This window comes from Tiliqua scincoides, chromosome 7, assembly GCF_035046505.1.
Source record: "Tiliqua scincoides isolate rTilSci1 chromosome 7, rTilSci1.hap2, whole genome shotgun sequence".
Lineage (NCBI taxonomy): Eukaryota > Metazoa > Chordata > Lepidosauria > Squamata > Scincidae > Tiliqua > Tiliqua scincoides.
Window position 1 is genome coordinate 50,921,887 of NC_089827.1, and position 19,492 is coordinate 50,941,378.

Here is a 19,492-nt window from a genome sequence, read left to right on the forward strand (position 1 = left end):
CAATAAATGTAAGATCATAATAAAAACAGTAATTTAATAATAGCATTATCGTCACTAAAATAGAAGTTGAAGCTTCAGATCTCGGCTTTTAAAAGGCGTTTACTAGTCTGGGCAGACAGTCAAAATAACCACAGTGCACTTTGGATTTTCAAAAAGAGAAAATAATGGTGGAGCCCCCAAGTCTCGCTGTTTTTATGGCAAGATATTCCAAAAAGCAATGCGGTATGCAACAGGGACTCCAATATGTGCCTTAATAATGCTCTTTTAAAATCAGATTGTTTTGGAGGGGTTTTTTTGCCTTTTGTACTGGAAACAGCCCAAGGTTCTTATAACATAATTCTGTCCCCAAAACATCTACCTCTGAAGGACGCTGGCACCTAACAAATTATCCAATAAGGTTGTCAAACATCTTTTGTTGGAAAGAGAAAATAAATGTGACAAATGTAAATACCTAGAGTAGGACCTGCATGAAAAGGAATGATGCAGTCAAACCTGATAAAGGCTGATTGTGCATTCCTTTGCCCTTAGTCAGACAGCTGCTTTCTCTAATAGATCAGGGCTTTTTGGACCAGTTGTTCATTCCAGGGCCGAGATATACTCTTTCATTTGTACCTTTCTGGCATGCTGGGGATGTAAGGTTCCCATTAGCTAATTGCAACTCATTTTTTTAAAATCACATGTTACCCTTTTAGTGCCAGTCCACAGGCTAAAGAACACATCAAAACAGGCTAGAGATAATTGTTTCACATCATATGACTCAAATCTGATTCCTCTTTGTATCACAGTGTGCAAAAAAAACTGCATCTGGTCCAGATGTTCGGGAACTGTGCTTTCAATTACAGTCTCTTGGATGTATAAGGGTTCCTTAGGCATGAGTGTCACAGAGAAAGTATCTTACAAGTTGAGATGGAAAATCTTCAAAATAGGCCTGCAACCTTTGATCAGTAGATAAAGCTTTAGTTGATTAATTTGGTGGTGGGGGCCCCTTTTTCAGTAAAGCGGTGAGTTCAGTGTATATGTGCTCATTGCTTGAGACTTACCTTGTTTCTGGTGTGTTACTGCAATTGGAAATGGAAACAAATACGTTAAATATTATAAGGCATCTTAAACTTCCTTCATTATTCCCAAATGGTGTTTATGCTTTTGTCTTCTGCCATTGTTTTGCGGTGGTTCCGCTCCTACTTGGAAGGTCGGTCCCAGATGGTGGTGCTGGGGGATGCCTGTTCGACACCCTGGCCATTGAGGTGCGGGGTGCCGCAGGGCTCAATTCTGTCCCCCATGCTATTTAATATCTACATGAAACCGCTGGGAGAGGTCATCCGGGGGTTTGGAGTGGGGTGTCATCAATATGCTGATGACACCCAGCTTTATCTCTCCTTTCCTCCAGACTCCAGGGTGGCGGTTGAGGGCCTGGAGCGCTGTCTGGAAGCAGTGAGGATCTGGATGGGGGCTAACAAGCTGAAATTAAATCCGGATAAGACAGAGGCTCTCCTGGTTCGGAAATCCTCGATGCAGGTGCTGGATTATCAGCTTGCTCTGAATGGGGTTGCACTCCCTCTGAAGGAGCAGGTCCGCAGCTTGGGGGTCCACCTGGACTCGCAGCTGCTCCTGGATTCCCAGGTGGCGGCTGTGGCTAGGGGGGCCTTTGCTCAGCTTCGGCTGGTGCGCCAGCTGCGTCCGTACTTGGATCGTGCAGACCTGGCCACGGTGATCCATGCTACGGTGACATCGAGGTTAGATTATTGTAACGCGCTTTATGTGGGGCTGCCCCTGAAGACGGTTCGGAAACTGCAATTAGTGCAGAATGCGGCGGCCCGTGTGGTCACTGGAGCTAGGCGGTTTGACTCTGTCAGCCTGCTTCTCCGGGGGCTACATTGGCTGCCCATTCGTTTCCGGGCCCAATTCAAGGTGCTGGTTTTGACCTTTAAAGCCCTATACTGCTCTGGGCCAGGTTATCTTAGAGATCGCCTACTCCCATACAATCCGGCTCGTCCTCTCAGGTCATCAGAGAAGGCCTTTTTACAAGTGCCGCCGCCTAAGGAGGTACGTGGGGCGGCGGCAAGAAATAGGGCCTTCTCAGTAGTGGCACCAACGTTGTGGAACTCCCTTCCCCTTGACTTGAGAATGGCTCCCTCTCTTGAGTCCTTTCGGCGAGGCCTGAAGACCTTGTTGTTTAACCAAGCCTTCTGACGTTCTGGCCTTTTTAACATCTTTTATATATCTTTTAGTTGCTTTTTTACAGGCCCGATTCCTCTAAGAACTGCTGTTTTATGCTCTTTTATTCTGACTCTTCTGACTACTGTTTTTATGGGTTCTGCTAATGTGTTTTTTAATATGTTTTTATCTGTGAAATTATGTTTTAATTTGTTTTATATGTTGTTAGCTGCCCTGGGTCCCTTTTTGGGAGAAGGGCGGGATAAAAAATAAAGTTTTATTATTATTATTATTATTATTGTTCCCCTGCACCTGGTATTCATAGGCAGACTACCACTGAATGGGAGGTAATGAGCAATCACCATCATGACTAAGTGGCCATTAATGAACCTGCCCTCCATGAATTGTCTCCTCCTCTTTTAAAGTCACCCAAGCTAGTGGCTACCACCACATCTTGTGGCAACAAATTCCACAGACTATGCACTTTCAAAAAGAAGTTCCTCTTTTTGTCTGTCCTACATTGCCCATCCATCAGTTTCATTCTATGACCCTTGGTTCTGGTCTTGTGAGGGAGGGAGAAAGCCTTCCATCTCTCCACTCTGTCCACACCACGCATAATTTTATAAGCCTTAATCACATCTCTCCTTAATTGCCTTTGTTCCCAATGAAAAAGCATCAAATGCTGTAGCTTGACCTTGTAAGGAAGGTGTTCCAGCCCTCGGATCACTTCGGTTGTCCTCCTTCGTGTTGGAGAGGAAACAGCATGTGAGCTGTGCCACCCAGAAACAAAGAACCAAGATGGCTAACAGTTCAATTTAAACCGTAAAATCACAACAGATAAATAAAATTGAAACAAAAACACGGCAGCAAAGCAGCAAAAAAAAATAAATGCAGTTCTAAAGACTGAATGCAAACTCAAACAAAAAAGTCTGCCCCTGCAGAAATGCCAGTAGGAAGGGAGTTCCGTAATTATGGCACTACTGTAGAGGAGGCCCTTAGAATATGCTGCCATGTAGAAAAGCCAGATAGAAAAAAGGAAACTACAGGCCTCCTTCTGTATCTGCAGATCCCATATTTGCAGATTCACTTATCCGCAGATAGGATCCATGCCCCCCCCCCTGCAAGCCCCCCCGCGAGCCCTCTGGAGGCAACGGGAGCTCTGTTTACTATCACTGTCCGGTTCACTATCCGGCTGAGCTGATATACTGAATGGAGGATGCATAGAACAACAAGAGATAGATATTTGCCATCAGCATAAGTCTGGGAGTGTTAACTACAGGATAGAGAATCAACCCAGAATAAAGCTGCAGGAACCTGCACATGCTCTTGAATTTGAAATATGAATCATTCCTTTTTCCGGATCAAACATTTACTGGTTAACTAGTGCAACGCAGCTTGTAAGTTCGTTGAACAACGGCTTGAAATGTCAGGTTTTACATCCAAGCTGAATGGATGCTGAATCTGTGTGATGGAGCTCTAGTCCTTGCTGATGCTGTTTGTTGGAAACAATGGACGTAATCCATCCGGGACGACTGTGCAAGGCAGTTTTCAAAAAATGGAGAGACACACCAGCTCAACGCCTTTCAGTGGAGCTTGCGCAAACATTCCTAACCAACTGTGCCTGTTCTGTTGTTTCAGGCCATGAGCTAAAGATATTATGACAGCGAAAAACAAGCAAATTTTTGGGTGGGCGTTAGATGGTGATGGCTGAGAAGGACTGTAATACTGCAGTGGCTAGTTCCCAAACTGAAAGTGTTTCTTTGATAAGGAACAGTGCATTGTCAGCTTTTGCTATCAAGCAGAAAGCAACCAAGAGGGATTCAGACATAGCCACATAATACAGGTGCAGAAGCCTTCATGTTCCTTTCTCAGGACTGGAGTTGCTGCTAAAGCAATGACATTCACAAGTTTTTGTCATGCATGCTGAGTTGTGCACTGCCAGATGGTCATTTATGACTGGTGCTGACTGGTTTATGGCAGTCAGCACCAGCAGAGGAGATGAGACAACGGTGGCTGGTAAGTATAAGATTGGGCTACTAGACTTTGAATGTCCTAAATAAGTGGTTCCCAACCTGTGGTCCGGGGACCACAGGTAATCCATGAGACCCTAAGAAGTGGTCCACAAGGTCTCAGGAAAAAAAGGATGATCACCTTTGATCACTTTCCGTGTCTTGCCAAGTGAGCACCCCCCCCCCCCCATGGACCACTGAAGTGTCAGCTGTGGCTATAGGTACTCTCTTCTCCACCCTCTCTGATGGTTCAGTGCTTGCTGAAGTGCCTGCTGAAGGAGGGTTCGTTCTCCACCCTTTCTGGTAGTCCATGGAGTCCATTCACTCAGTGAGATGCTTCCCCATGACTCACTAGAAAGGGCAGAGAATGGACCCCCACAGCTGACATTTCCAGTATGCACTCCCCCATAGGCTACCAAATTGAACTGTATTTTTGTGTGTGTGGTGGGGATGGAGGGGGTTGCATGTGGTCCATAGCCAATTTTTGCCTCAGTGGTCCGCAGGCTCCTAAAGTTTGGGAACCACTGTCCTGGATAATAGTACAATTTTGTTTTTGAAGTTTCTGTCCACAGAGCTGGCAGGAAATGCCTGTATCTTGGAGATCTGGCTCCCACAGTTGTGATGAGCAATAGTCTAGTCCTTGTAGCTGGGAGGGGTTTACAAGCCAAGAGCATCTTTGTTGTGGCAAACCACTTCCCCTGCACTTGTCCTGAAAGCCCAGAATAAACTCAGAATGGCATCCCGAAATAGAGTTAACCTCCACTTTTCTACATTTCTCTGACCAAGAATCAGCTAGGCCAATTATTCTGGATATACATTACCAAGCCTTCCACCACAGCACGAGATCTGAATTCCCAGACTGCCAAAAGATACAATTAGATGTTAAAAGCACATACTGTCTCACTCTCCCCTTTCCCTGAGCAATGAGGAGTTCTGAGGAAACATATATAGGATTGCACTGCATATTTTCTTAGGAGAAGTGAACACTGGAGGTACCTGTTAATTTTGCAGTGGCCTGTTTATCAACAAAATGTTTATCACCCGTATAGGGGCAAAAAAGCAAGTGTGCAGGTTGGCACAATTAGATCCAAAGCAATGTTAGCACCACCCTGAAATCTAAGAATAAGATTCTACCTTTCTTCATCCCCTGATCCAGGAGCACTGCCAGACTAAATACTGCAGGAATATGTCTCCATTCTTGACTCAGGTAGGTTCAACAACTGTCCATTTCTACCAAAAGCAACCAGACAATAGTAAAAGGTAAAGGGTGAGCCATATTTCAGCATTGCATACAACAGTAACAACTTATCTGTGTCCCAGAAGTACCATAGCAGGGCACTGAAACATTGAGGAACTTGATACTTTGCAGTCTATTTAAAAGAAAGGGTGGCATTTTATTTAATCAAAATGATGGATGTACAAAGTCTGATATTTTGCAGATTTCTGACAGTTTGGCCAAGGATATTTGTAGGTATCCCCTGCAATGCTTGGAATATTGGCTCAAAGTGAAATCATCTTTGTGCTTCCCTGCTTTGAAATAAAATTATCTTTAAAAAAAAAGAGTAAAGGCCAAATACCCAAGAAAGTTTATCTATTTATCTATGGATTTATCTATGAAGTATTTATACCCTGCCTTTCAGGTTTAGAGCCTCCCAAGATAACCAACACAGGAGTTCATGTATGTACTGGGCTTAAAGTTGCATTATGTTCCTCATTAGAAAGCACATTTCCAATCAAAATAATTGGGAACAGAGTTGTGCGTTTTGGTCTAAAATTGATTTAAAACCACATTACGTTCCCCACTGCAAAGACCATTTCGGAACTTAAGCAATAAAAGCTCCCATGAGCCCCCAGACCTCTGTTTAAGAACTGCTCACTGTGCTATACAGTGTACCTCCCTATCCTGATTTTCAGACATTGATGATGGCCTTAAATGAGCATTTCCTTCATGTTGACTCGTGAGAATATCTGTAGACTGGCATTGTCTACAGATATTCCTGCAAGTGTGCAGGGGAGAACAGAGCATGAAAGGTTTGTGGGGGTGGGACCGTAAGAGACAAAAATCTCCTTGGTTTGCCCCCTTTAAAAGCCTTTTACTAATATTGGGTGTATGGGTTGGACTTCCTATTGGCTCAGGTTGAATACCTTATGAGTTTACCTTGTAATTCTCAGCTGCTTGTTGAAATTAGAGCATGAGGATAATGCTAATTAGAGATGGTTCCATGATACTTGGCACAGGAGAAAAAACAAGATGCTTGTGTAGCAAAATGTACTCTTTGTAATAACGGGTCTTCCTTCTCCAGATGTACTGATACACTTTTGATCTCTATGAAACAGAACAACAGGGACATGTAACGATGCTCATGTTTCCTTGCTATTTTTAATCTTCTTGAAGCTGCAACACTCTACACAGAGTTCAAAGGAGCAGGAAGCCAGAGAGAGGCATTTTCTGGTTAAGGACATTGCACTGGGGGGAAAAAAAGCAGAATTACAACTAGGAACACTTCTGGTCAGTCCTGAGAATCCTGCGCTAAGAGGTTTGAACTGAGGAAAAAGCTCCAGAAGGGGGTTGTGTTAGCATGCTAGTGTGCTTGTTAAGGCTACCATGCTTGTTTTCTACGCAGTAAATAGCAGCTGAATTGCTCCCTGTGGGTTAGAACCATGGTGTGAGGAAGAGATGGCTAACTCTGTACCTATGCCATGGTCCCAATCTGGTTTGCAGCCTCCCCCCACAGTGGTACCTATTTGCTGTGAAAGTTGTGGGGCCCCCCGATCTGGACTGGGCCCATGGCACTAATACTTCCAATCCGTGGCAGCCTAAGCTGGGGCAATTACCAGGACGACCCAATCCTTGGCAGCTCTACTCAGAAGTAGTCCCATTTCAGTTGGTCATTCAATAAGGCTTCCCCCTCCCCACTAGCCTCCCTGCCTCCTCCCCATCCCTGGGCTTTTCAAGCCAAGAACACCCTTGTAAGGCAAGAACCCCCTTGGCTCCTCCTCCGTCTCTCCCTTAGCCAATAAAAATTACAGAATGCCAATCCTTTGTCCAATAATTATCCATTCCTTCCTTCCTATCAGAGTTGGGAAAAGAGAGCCCCGTCTCACCTCCCCCATTGATTGCAAGAGGAAAACATTAACCTATCCCTGCCTCCCAGCTGGAACTTCCCTGCTGCTTGCCCAGTTGGAATGCTGACCCCACAAGGTTTTTCATGCCGCAAAAACAGTAAGCAAGCACACCAAGATACAGGTAGATTTGAGTCAGCATTTGTGGGGATGAGTGCCGAGCCAGGAGGGCCCTGACTCGAATGTTTTTCAGAGTCTTCCACGCGTGCAACTCACAAGTCAGGCTACTCTGTATATGCTTTTAACAATTATGGTAAACGGGACTAACTCCTGGGTAAGTGTGGGCAGGATTGCAGAAAAATGTTCCTGCTTGATGATGTCACTTCCGGTCATGACATCACTTCTGGCGGGTCCTAACAGATCCTCATTCTAAAGAAGTGAGTCCCAGTGCTAAAAATGTGAGAACCACTGATTTACAGCCCATTTCTGAGCTGCCCGGAGCTGAAGGACCTGGTGGATCCACAAAGGGTTCCCGCCAGATCCAGAGTCTCCCGCGCTACCATGGGAGGCTCCTCTGGAGAAGGGGACGTTTGCCCCCTTCCCCCAAGTAAGGGAAACAGTCCTGCAATGGGACTACTCACTTCAGCAGCAACTGTTTGGTTGCCGCTAAAGTGAAGGCGCTCTTGTAGGGCGCACAGCCCTGCCCGAGTGCCCTGGATCCTGCGAAGCTCAGCTCTGCGGATCCACCTCCCCCACGCCCCCAACACACCTCCCTCACACCCCCAGCCATGCCTCCTCCCTCCCGGAACACCTCCCCCACGCCCCTGGACACACTCCCATTTCCCATTCTGCAGCCTGGCAGTCAGACACCGCTGAGCCATGGAACATGGGCACCTGCCACATGCTGGCTCAGCACTGACCGGTGCTGAACCAGCTCTGGCGGGAGCATTGCAGTAAGCTACTGTGGTCCGCAGCGCAGACCACAGGTTTGGGCTCTTAGACAATACTGAGTTAGATGCACTGATCAACTAACTCAGTATATGACAACTTCTTATATCCTCCAGGGAGTCTATTCCAAAGCCATGACCCCATCTCTGAAGATGGGGCAGCTTGAGAACAAGGGATCTGAAGCAACAGGTTTACCATTAGATTCTGCTAATTGTATACATTGGCCATTAGATTCAGAGTTGTAGTGCAGACAGGGGACTTGGTTGGACAGGGGAACCAACCAAGGTTGGAACACAACCATTTTATCCATTGCAATGAAGCAATACCGTAACTTTCCATATGCAAATTCAGTTAACAAATTTGACTGTAGTGTTTGGAGGTGTCCCACTTCCCCTACCAGTAGGATGTTGCACAGAAATTACTATAAAGTCAGCTTGCTTGCAATGTGTGGTTGATGTTTGATTACTCCTTAATGGGGGGTTAAAAAAAACTATGTGTAAATTGAAAAGAAGCAAGTCAAGGGGAAAAAAAAATCAAAACCTTCTCCCTGACATCCCACTTTTTCAGATACTGGGCGAGAGGTGACATGGGTGGAGGAGGCGGTTATAGTTTGATCTTTTTTTTCTGGAATATTCAACTCCCACCATCAGTCTGAAATGGAACAAATGTTGTGTGGCAAATATTTTACCACTGGATTGTGCTGATTGTTCCAACTGACCCTAATTCCAAACTGGTTTTGTCCAGTTTCCATGTCCCTTTTTTCCCCCCTATTTATGGGCTCATTACTCTCAAAAGCATTCCACCTGAAATGATGAAAGTGCTTAAACCCTTGTATAAAAACATCTGAAACTGTTTAAATTCTCCAAGGTAGAATATTTAGATCTGAAACAATCTTTGCAAGTGTTCTTTCCTCCAGAGCAACTGGAGTCCCAAATGGATTTAAAAAGAGAGCACGAGAAAGAGGGATAAATATGACAAGAGATATTTAGAGAAGCTATGAAGGTGTTATTGCGAAAAGTCTATTTTCTACTAGTGTTTTTCCAAACAGGAACTACATTGAATAAATGGAACTTCCAAAAACATTAAAGTTATCCCTTATAGCTCTGCTTAGGGGCAAATGTCACCTTGTGTACACTCTTGGCTGATCAATGTTTGTCAAACAAAAGAGACATTTTAGTCTTTGTTTTAGTGCTACTAGTTTCTTATCTCTTTTCCTTAGGTAATTATATCCTAGGTAATTATATGAAATCGGGTTCTCAATGGAAGTTGCCCTTTCCCTGTGCCCTGCCCTCCAAAATATGCCTTCAATGACTGATTTAATTAAATGTGGAATTTTTCATCTTCTTTTAAAAAGCAAGGATCTGAGGTTGGACTATTGTTGGAACGGATAAAAAGGAAGCTTTTTAGTCAGGAATTTTTCTAGCCAGAAACTCCACTTTCCACCTCTCCTCCCCTGCCCAAGTATGTTTTATGGGAGGAAAAATGCTTGTACCTAGCAAATAATTATGTCTACTAATCATGTCTGTTTTCAAAGTGTATGATCCACAGGTAGTGCAAATTAATATTCTGATAGCAGGTGTGGACAGGGGCTGGTGATGTGTCTTCACGGCAAAGCTATTTGACCATTAAAGCCAAAAAGAAAACAGGAGAGCCTACCATTGTATCACACAAGAGCTTTTTCATGGTTCCAGGATGCTGGGGAGTGAAATAGCCAGATCTTAAATGGGTTTAAAGCTTGCATTAATGGATTGGGGGGGGAGGGGAAACCATCCATCCCTACATGAACAAGCTCTTGCCTATTCTCCAACATTTTTCTGATGAAAACAGAGCTGTACTTGTTTTATACAAGGTGAGAGATGTTAATCAGAATGGGTAACATGGTGCAGACTGTATTAGGGCATTTGTGACCTGGACGATTGTGGCTGGTTTTCCTTCCTTCTTTCAGATCAGACAGAGATCAGCGTAAGGGAAGTATGAGGCACATGAGCTTCCTGTCCTCTCCTACTGCAGAATTGGCTCACCTGGGTAAGCCACCACAGCCCCAGTGGGTCTCCTCAGACTTGCGCCACCTTAGCTGGTGACGCAATTCCAAGGAGAACAGAGCTGCTTGGAGCCACTCTGTGCTGCTTGGGGAACAGAGTTGGGATCCGGCTTAACTGTCAGGTCCCAGCCCCACCTCCTGCTCTGCAACTGCCATGGAATGCCTCCCTCCTGCCTCCTCTCCACCTCCTCCCTGCCCTCCCCAGCCAAACTCGGCTGGTGCAACCTTCTCTCCCCGCATTGACACGAAGGCTGGCCCAGCCAACACACGAGGAGGTGCAAACATGCTTTATGGCACGCAGGTCCTTGTGCCAGCCTAACTGATAGTTAGGATTGCGCCCTTAGATAGTTATTTCAAATCAATATGTGAACTTCAGTCTTCTTCACCTTGGCAGCACCTGGCTTCTGACCACTCACTACTCCAATTTTCCATCTTCTTCCATGCTCCTCTCCTCTCTTAGGACTTCTCTTTTTCTCATTCCTTTGGACTACTCCCAACCCTACTTTCCCACTTCCCCTATCCTGCTGCTTCATCTGGTTGCCATCCTCTCAGTTTCCTGCTTTCTACTTTCTTAGACTCCAATTTCTTCAAACTCTCCTTTCCACAGACCTTCTGCCTGTTTCTCTCTAGAAATCTGAGCAGGCCAGCCAGTGACAGCCAATGATCCTTCTGTCTGCCCTATCACATTACAATGTCTCACACAATCAGGGCCAGAGGTTCCACTGCCACCACACAGTCCCTTAGGGTGCAATCCTAACTTGCACTGGAACAGGCAGGCCTGCACTGTATTCAGTGCAAGGTAGTTACAGGCTGGGTATTTTCCCCCTATGGGGCTACTCACGATTTCTTGGGCACAAATCCGAGCTGCCCATGTAATGCTGTTTGGGGCAGGGATGAGGGTCGTGATGCAACCTAAGCTGCTGCAGCAAATCCCACCCCCCTCCCAGGCCCGATCTGCCTCCCAGTCTGCCCTCCCACGCCCAGAAACGCACCCTCCTCACCTCCATTCCATTTCTCCCGCCATCTTCTCCCATTCCCTGTGCCAGCCTGCTTCAGCTAGCACTAACCTATTGGCGCAAGCTTCAGATTTGGGCTTCTGCTCTGGCATCCTCAACTCCCAAAATGGCACAAACGTGCCTTCTGGCATGTTTGCCAAAATTGGAGGCTCTCCTGTGCTGGCTTAAGTGCTGTTCTGGATTGCTCTGTTAGTGCAATATAGGTTGATCCTTCCAACAATGGGCAGCCCAGTCCAGAGCTGCCCGGTGCGCGGGCCTGCCATGGCACAAAAATGGCTATTGAGGCATCCTGAGCATACCAGGCAACCATCCCCTCCCTCTTGGTAAGGGAAGTAGCCCCACAACCGGCCACTCGATTTTATGGCGGCTCTTTAACCGGCTCAGAATAAAGGAATTCTGTGTTGGGCTGCATAGCCAGACACGGGGCTCTGGATCCAGTGGAGCGGAGCTCTGTAGGCCCTGCCCCCACTCCCTGCTACACCTTCTCCTGCCTTGAAATGCCTCCTCCCTGCTTCTCCCACCCCGCCTCAAATCTCTGCCACCCAGCACTTCACATGGAGTACAGAGCAGTGGACTGCAGGCCTAGCACTGGAGCTGGGCTAGTTCCAGCACTGGGCCCACAGCGAGGCTCGCAGACATGCCTTATGGCACATTTGCAACAGTGCACGCAGACAGTGAGCCAGTGCACGAAGATCTGGATTGGGGCCTAAGTTAGCCATCCTTTGTGCTGAATCTGTCCCTGTTGTGCCTTCATTCTGGTATTTCATCTACGTTCCCAAAATTATCTAGGGAAGTCAAGACATTGTAGCGTTATTGTTGTTAAAAAAAAGTTATAGTGTTGTTAAAAAGAACACCACCACTAGTTGTTTAGATCAAGTTGCAGCAGGTGATAATTAAATTGTGAAAGAGAGTCGTGCAGAATCACACATAAACCCCCAAAAAGAAGTTCATTTCTCTTTGCCAAGAAAAGTGGGCCATGAACCAAAGGCACATAAACCTCAGCAGACCAGAACAGAATGCTGGGTGATCCCTCACATGTGGCAAACACAAACAAGAGATTTGGTACATGCTGTTCTGTGGTGGAAACTGCCCCGCTTGTGTGCAAGATAGCCTTAGAGTGGAGAAAGGGAATAGACTGTATCTCGTAGGTGGCATCCAGCCTAGTTTGTTAAGTAAACTACCTCTACTTCAAAGTCCGTTAACATAAAGGAAAAGCAAGCCAAGAAAAGAAACTCTCTGTGCCTTTTCCCCAACATGCATTGTCTTTTCCTGGAGGCAGTGTCATTCACACCCTGACAGCTTTTCTAAATTTTCTGAAGGGCTCTCCCAGAGTAAGCAATAAAAGCAGGAATCTCATGCTGTAAATCAGCATTGTCTCATCTATCCTTTAAAAAAAAATTATTAAAATAAAATCAGTGCAGAAATTACCGAAGTGAGAACAATAAGCATGAGTATGATTCAGCATTAAGTCTATCTCTATTATTCCATATACATGACAAAAAATAAAAATAAAAATGCACAGCCAATTTTCTTGTTTGCAAAAAAAAAACAAGAAGCTGGGATAGTGTGAGAGCCAGTTGTGTGAATATGTGATTTTTTTTAAAAATATGATCTATAACAAACCACAATCCCAAAAAAGCAGTGCTCGGAGTACAGTTTCAGTCTGACAACTCTTTTCAAATCTCCCAATCAAAGGGCTGGTATAGCCACTCATTTCAGGCCCAATGCTATCCAACTTTTCAGCACTAATGCAGCCATGCCAATAGAGTGTGTGGTGCATCCTGGGAAAGGGGCAGCCATAGAGGCTTTCTCAAGGTCATACTGGGCTACAGTGTGACTGCATTAGTACTAGAAAGTTGGTTAGGATTGAACACTTCCTCCAATTATTTTTGTAACTTGAACCACAGATACACTTTTCCAGCTCTACAGAAAATGTGAGAGAAGTCTGTTGACAAATTGATTTCTTCACAAACTGGTCTTCCCTGTTGCTCCCCTGAAGTCATGTGATCTGCAGTTTGTGCATTTTAATTAGCAGGTGCATGTTAACTTGGCAGTAAGCTCCACTGGGATCAATGGGCTTATTTTGGAGGAAGGACGTTTGGTCCAACTCCAGCCTGATCACGCACATTGAAAAAGGAAGAATACCACAGAGTTGCCCACCATCTGGAGTTTGTACCATTCCATCTGGAGCAGAACTAGTCCAGAAACAAAGAACTTTTTTTGTTGTGCCCAGCAGCTTACAGTAAGTTCTTGATCTGTATTAGACTTTTGCGGACAACATACTTGATGGCGATAGCATTTACCATACAATGCACTGAAGACTTCTGCACATGAACAGTATGGCCTAGCAGATGGTCCAGAATCCTCATGATTCTAGAATGTCAGTGGAGGAATCCAGGTTCCCTCCCCCCCCCCCAAACCCCCAGTTCCAACAATCTTGTGCTGTGTGGTACTTAGAAGTTAAAGCTCTTTTGTTTGAATTCCTCCTTTGCTCTTTTCTTGCCCTGCAATTATCATTGTACTGTACCTTTCAAATGTTCCCTTCGCATTCATCCAGCGGCCATCCAGTTCAACTTCGTCAATATCTTGCAACAGCCTTCCCTGCAGGACACCCATTCTTTCTACTTTTAAAAAATAAGCACAAAGACTTAAAGAATGAAAACAACCTTGCAGGTTCCCTGTGGTTTTCTTTCCATGCACAGCCTGTCTTTAACAACTGATAAGTAGTGGGTATGTTCAAAAGTAAAGCTATATTATTTTCTTAATCATCAGTTGTAGCTCTCCGAAGCAGCACAATGAAAAATGAGTGGGCATATCAGAACCACATGAAGAATACATGTGGTTATGTAAGCCTGCGCATTCCCCATATTCTGAACCTCAGAAGCAGGTTTTGTCATAAGTAGTATCACATGGCAGATTTCAGTACACAGGGAAGGTCAATTTTTTGCAGCATGCTCTATATAGTTTGTGAAACAAGCTCCTTCATCCATGAACACTTCACTCTCTAACCTCAACCTAGATCACTGATGATTTGGAAAGAACATACTTTCCTACAATCCACACATTAAAAAACTCACAGGCCCTTTTATAAACACTTTCGTTCTTTGATACAAGACTTTGAACAAGACTAAAACAAAACTGCACAAGTGCAAGCCACCTCCTACACCTAAACCTTCCTTTTTGAAGTCCCAGAATCACCCCCCAAAAGCTACTGCTAAAAGTCAGGAGAAAATTGTTATGTAAAAGGAGTTGCTGGAACATGATCTAAATATTCTCTCCTCTTGTAGGACCTCACAGGCTGAACCAGTGTTTTTTCACCTCCTGGCAAACTGAGAAGGCACTAACATTGTCAAGGCACACCATCAGTTCTTTGACAATTGACAAGGCACACCACACTGCTGGCCACACAATGGCCCTACTGCTGGCACACAATGGCCCTACTAATAATATGACCCTCCCCCCCAAATTGCCGTGGCACACCTGAAGACTATTCACAGCACATCTATATGCCATGGCACAGTGGTTGAAAATTGCTGAGCTAAACCTTTATTTTCATATAAGTTTTTGTAAGCCACATGCATCTGATGAATGCTCACAGCTATCATTGTTGCTTCAACAGACTTGTATAGAAATAACACTGAAGTCACAAGCATGTGTGACACAGAAGTCACACTGAAGTCACAACAATGAAGCCACATTATATACAGACTCGAAGACTCATGGTGACAGTGATATGAGTCTCACCAAAACCCTGTTAATACATGATGTAACCGTGAACACTGTCTGTGGTTACAGGGCTAATGGGAATGAACTGACATATAGGGACACTTGTTCACACCATTCCCATCGTCTCACCAGAGAGCCCTACCCTTGCATGAACTCCTGGGGTACCTCAAAGTGTACCCTATAGTACACCAATAGTCCTCTGCAGCTACCTATTGCAGGGGAAGTTTGGTCTTTGTGAACAAGCTGCCTTTCAGAAAACATGGTTGCCATTCCAGTCTTCTCACTGAGGTCTGAATGAGCCTCAGGTTGCATTCCTACATGCGCGTACCTGGGATTAAGTATCGTTGAACATAGTGGGACTTACTTCTGAGTCAACATGCATACAATTGTGCTGTTAGTGTTTCCTAGGATACAACTGAAAAAGTACAGCTTAGAAGAGGTGGGTGGAAACATTGAAAAATTTGCCATGGCTAAGATTGGCTATAACCAAGGCCACATCTGTGCTGTTCTTAGTTATGCATTGCTGTGCTTTTCTTTGGCTGATACCAAAGGGTGACAGCATGCTGTATCTTTCCTGTTTAAACAACACCATGTGGCCTGGGAATGATGTCAAAATTCCAGGGATGCCAGTTGACTGACAATTGTGCTAATTCTGCAGACAATTAACAAGAGAGAGTGATGAATAATGGTGCCTTGAAATGCTTCACCTGGCTGCAATCTTTTCTAATGATGGCTGTTTCTAATGTTTTAAGAAGAAAAGGATCCTCCAACGTTAATCATTTCAGATTACAAAGTATCCTCCATTGAAACACTGAAACTTAAGCATTCGAAGGTGCACATTCCATAATACTTTGAGCCCAACTTTATGATAGTATTATCTGCCATGCTGGTTCAGCTGCTCCAAAAACAAGTGTGCTGTTTTCCAGTGGAGGGAGTTTAGGATGCTTTGGAGGGGAAAGGGGAATTTACCATTATATAAGCCTCCCGCTCCACAATGAGTCTCCTTGGACCTGCACCAGCTCTGTAGTTGGAGTAAATTCAAGGCAAAGAAAGGGATGGAGAGACCATGAAAAGAAGAGATAGGATCCAGCATGTACCATTGCCACTGGAGCCACCCACTCTTGCAGTCTCTCTGTTCGGCAATCTTGCCCCATCCCCACCCAGTTTTGTTTTTTAAAAAAATGGCTCAGTCAGAACACATCACACAAGTGATCCTGGCTCTGTCTTGGTTCCCTGATGTTTATCAAGGCATACCTAAATAAATACATTCATGTATTAAATTTATGTAAATTTATTCAAATGTACAATGTAAATTAATGCTTTTTTCCCAGCCCCCAACACAGTGTCAGAGAGAGTATGAGGCCCTCTTGCCTTTGAACACCCCTGTCTTAGACTGACAGGTTTGCCCTCTTAAGTTTATCATCCATGCAGCAAGACCAGACACCAACAGCACATGTGACCATCAGTACTGCATATACAGGTTGTGTCTCATTATCCACTACGGTTCCATTCCAGAACCCCTAATGTATAAAAAATATCCATGGATAAAAAACAGTGTGTCAGGGTCCCCCTGACTTACCTGGGGGAAACCTGGAGGAAACAGGCTTGCAGGGTGAGAGGGAAGCTCAAGGAGCAGAACCCAGCCTGCCTATGAACCAAAGACTGGCTAGGAGTTAAAAAGCCCTAGCAGCTGGGGGAGAAGGGCCCAGGTGACACAACCCCCTTACCCCCACACTCTCTGCTGAGGTCCCAGTGGCTGGGCCGTTGCTCTGGGAGACAGAACCTCCAGGGCCCTGCCGCTACCTCTTGCAAATATGAGGGTCCCTCCTCAAGCCAGGACCCCACACAGTGGAAAAATAGATTTAAAGACCCATTTCCAGGTTTCTTGCCCCTCCATTGCTCCTAATAAGGTCATGTCTTGACATTCACAGGGGTTTGATTTTGGGACTCCCTGCTGATGCTGTAAAATGTGTCAAAAAGTAAAAAGTGTGCCCCTTTACAATTGTGGTTTAAAAACAGCTTTTTTTTATTGTTGTAGAGAGGCAGTCAGCAATTAGAAAAGCAAAGGACCCCTTGCCTTTGCCTGGCTCAGCTGAAGAATGGAATGATCTCTTGCGTGAATCTCTCTACAACAGTAAGAAAAACAGTTTTTCAAACTGTGATTTTAAAGAGATGTTTTCCCCCCTTCTCCAGGGATCAGCACATTCCTTCTCATTTGCAGTGGCCATTTGTGTTGAGTCAAATCTGTGTATAAAAAATCAGCGTATAACAAGGTTGGACCTGTATAGGATTTTTGTAGACACTGGTTGTCTACACCTAGAAATGTAATCAATCCACGCCATGTGCCAGATCTTAGCTTGACCATAATTTCTTCATTTCAGACATCAGTCTACTGAGACTCCATCAACTCACAAAATTAGCCAAGACATTGAGTTGAGATTGCTTTTTGAACTAACTTCTGCTGGTGAAACAAAATTAATGGCTTGGGCCTAAGAGCATTTCTTGATCAGGAAGAACTCAAAGAAGAAGGACAAAGGTGCAGTCCGTGGACATTTTTGTGCAGTGAAGCGCTGTGCTGAGAACGGACATCTACTCTTAAAGGTTCAGACATTTTAAAGGCATCAGGAGCCATTATGCTAATCTAGTCTGACAGTTTGCATAACCCAGACCATGGACTTAAACCTTCGATTAAAAACAAAATCTCATACTGTCACCCTATAAATCCATGGTGCACTTTTAACTTAAACTCTGAGCATCACTCCAGACCTCACCCCATTTAAAGAAAAGAATTGTTAGACTAGAGAAGTTGCAATGAAAATGCTTCCAGATGAAGAAAGATTAACTAGACCAGAACCCAGGCTTAGAATGGAACTGATTCACATCCCAGTCTTATGCTCAGCGTATCTGTGATCTGCTTCTTCCATTGGTGCTAACTGTTGTAAAGCAGTCAGCACCAGTCATAAAAGGCACTCCATCAATCTGCCGCTCGGCAAAATGCTGGGAGTGCTGGCGGGAATGTCTGTGCCTTCTTGTCCATGTCATTGCCAGTTCTCCCACTTACTGGAGGAGGTAAGATGATGAGGGAGGGGGAAGCAGGAGGGCAGAATGGGGATGGAGGCAAAATGGGATAGGGAGAGGGGAAGGGGATTGGGTACTGGGAGGGGGCAAGGTCAGTTGTGCTGGTACCAATATCCTAACTCCCTTCAAGGAGGGTTTGTGCAGGCCCAATCCTGCATGGTGAATCAATGTAGACTTGCAACAGCAAAATAGCTGTTGCAGGTACAAGTAGACCCCTCCATGCCATGGAAGCTTATCAATGGGTAAGGCAGCAGTTGTTCCCTTACCTAGAGGAGACCTCTGCAACTACCCCCACCATAGGATGCAGTGGTCACCATTTTGATGCCACTGTATTGATGGGGTCATGGTGGAATTAATAGGATTGGACTGTCAGAAGAGTTAAATTGGAAGAATAGATGGTTAATGTATTAAATGATTCACAAGTCATCCAAGCTGCATCCAGGCTATGGGCCTAAGAATTTGACACCTTATGCATCACCACAGAGTGATGTATTTCAGAAGAGTCTCCCTGTTAGTGTATTCAGCAAGATGATTTAAAAAAAAAAATACCACAATACCTTAAAACTTGCAGCCTATCTTAGAAATGTTCACTGGAAGTAAGTTCCATTGAGTTCAATGAGACACTTCCATGTCACTATTGACTAATATAAAAATTGATGTTCCACCCTTCTCACAGGAATGCAGGGTGGCTTACTACAAAATTTAATAACATGCACTTAAAACCAGTGCTTTTTTTGTGGAAAAAAGGTGCAGGAACTCACAACTTGTTAATCTTTTATTTATTTATTTATTTATTTATTTATTTTTAAATCATTTTTTATTGGAGAAATAAAATATTTTTATGTGCTTCCCCCCTAAAGATGAACTTACTTCTGAGTAGACATGCATAGGATTGGGCTGTCAATCTCCACATCCCCTTCCCCCTAGCTACTTTTTCTACACATGGGGAAAAATACTGTACAGGTGCACTTGTAGCATGTAGTATGTAGTGTGGCACTACTTCGAGGAGAGGAAGCAGTGAATGGATTCCAAAAAATGGCTTACATGAGTTCCATGTAGTAAAATTACTCTAAGCAACTGTGGGAGTAAGAACAAAAAAGGAATTCTTACATGAGAGGGGTCCTTAGGTGCACATAGAAACAGCTACGTTTGCAAACAAGCGATTAAATATGGTTTAATTCAGTTATCAGAATACTCTATGTCTTTGGGAAGGCGCTTGGCATGCAATTGTATGTTCTCTGCTGCCCTGAGCAGCTGCTGTGCATTGCTGGAGAGGAGCTGCAAACGCTGGCTGGCGGAGGGCATGCTTGTGGGGGAAGGACGAGGAAGATCTCTGGCAAGGCTGGACAGCATGTTGTACACACGTAGAATCCCTTTTCACCTGCCCTTAGCAGATATATATCTCTGCCAGGATTAAGAGCCCAATCCTAAGTATGTCTACTCTGAAGTAAGTCTCG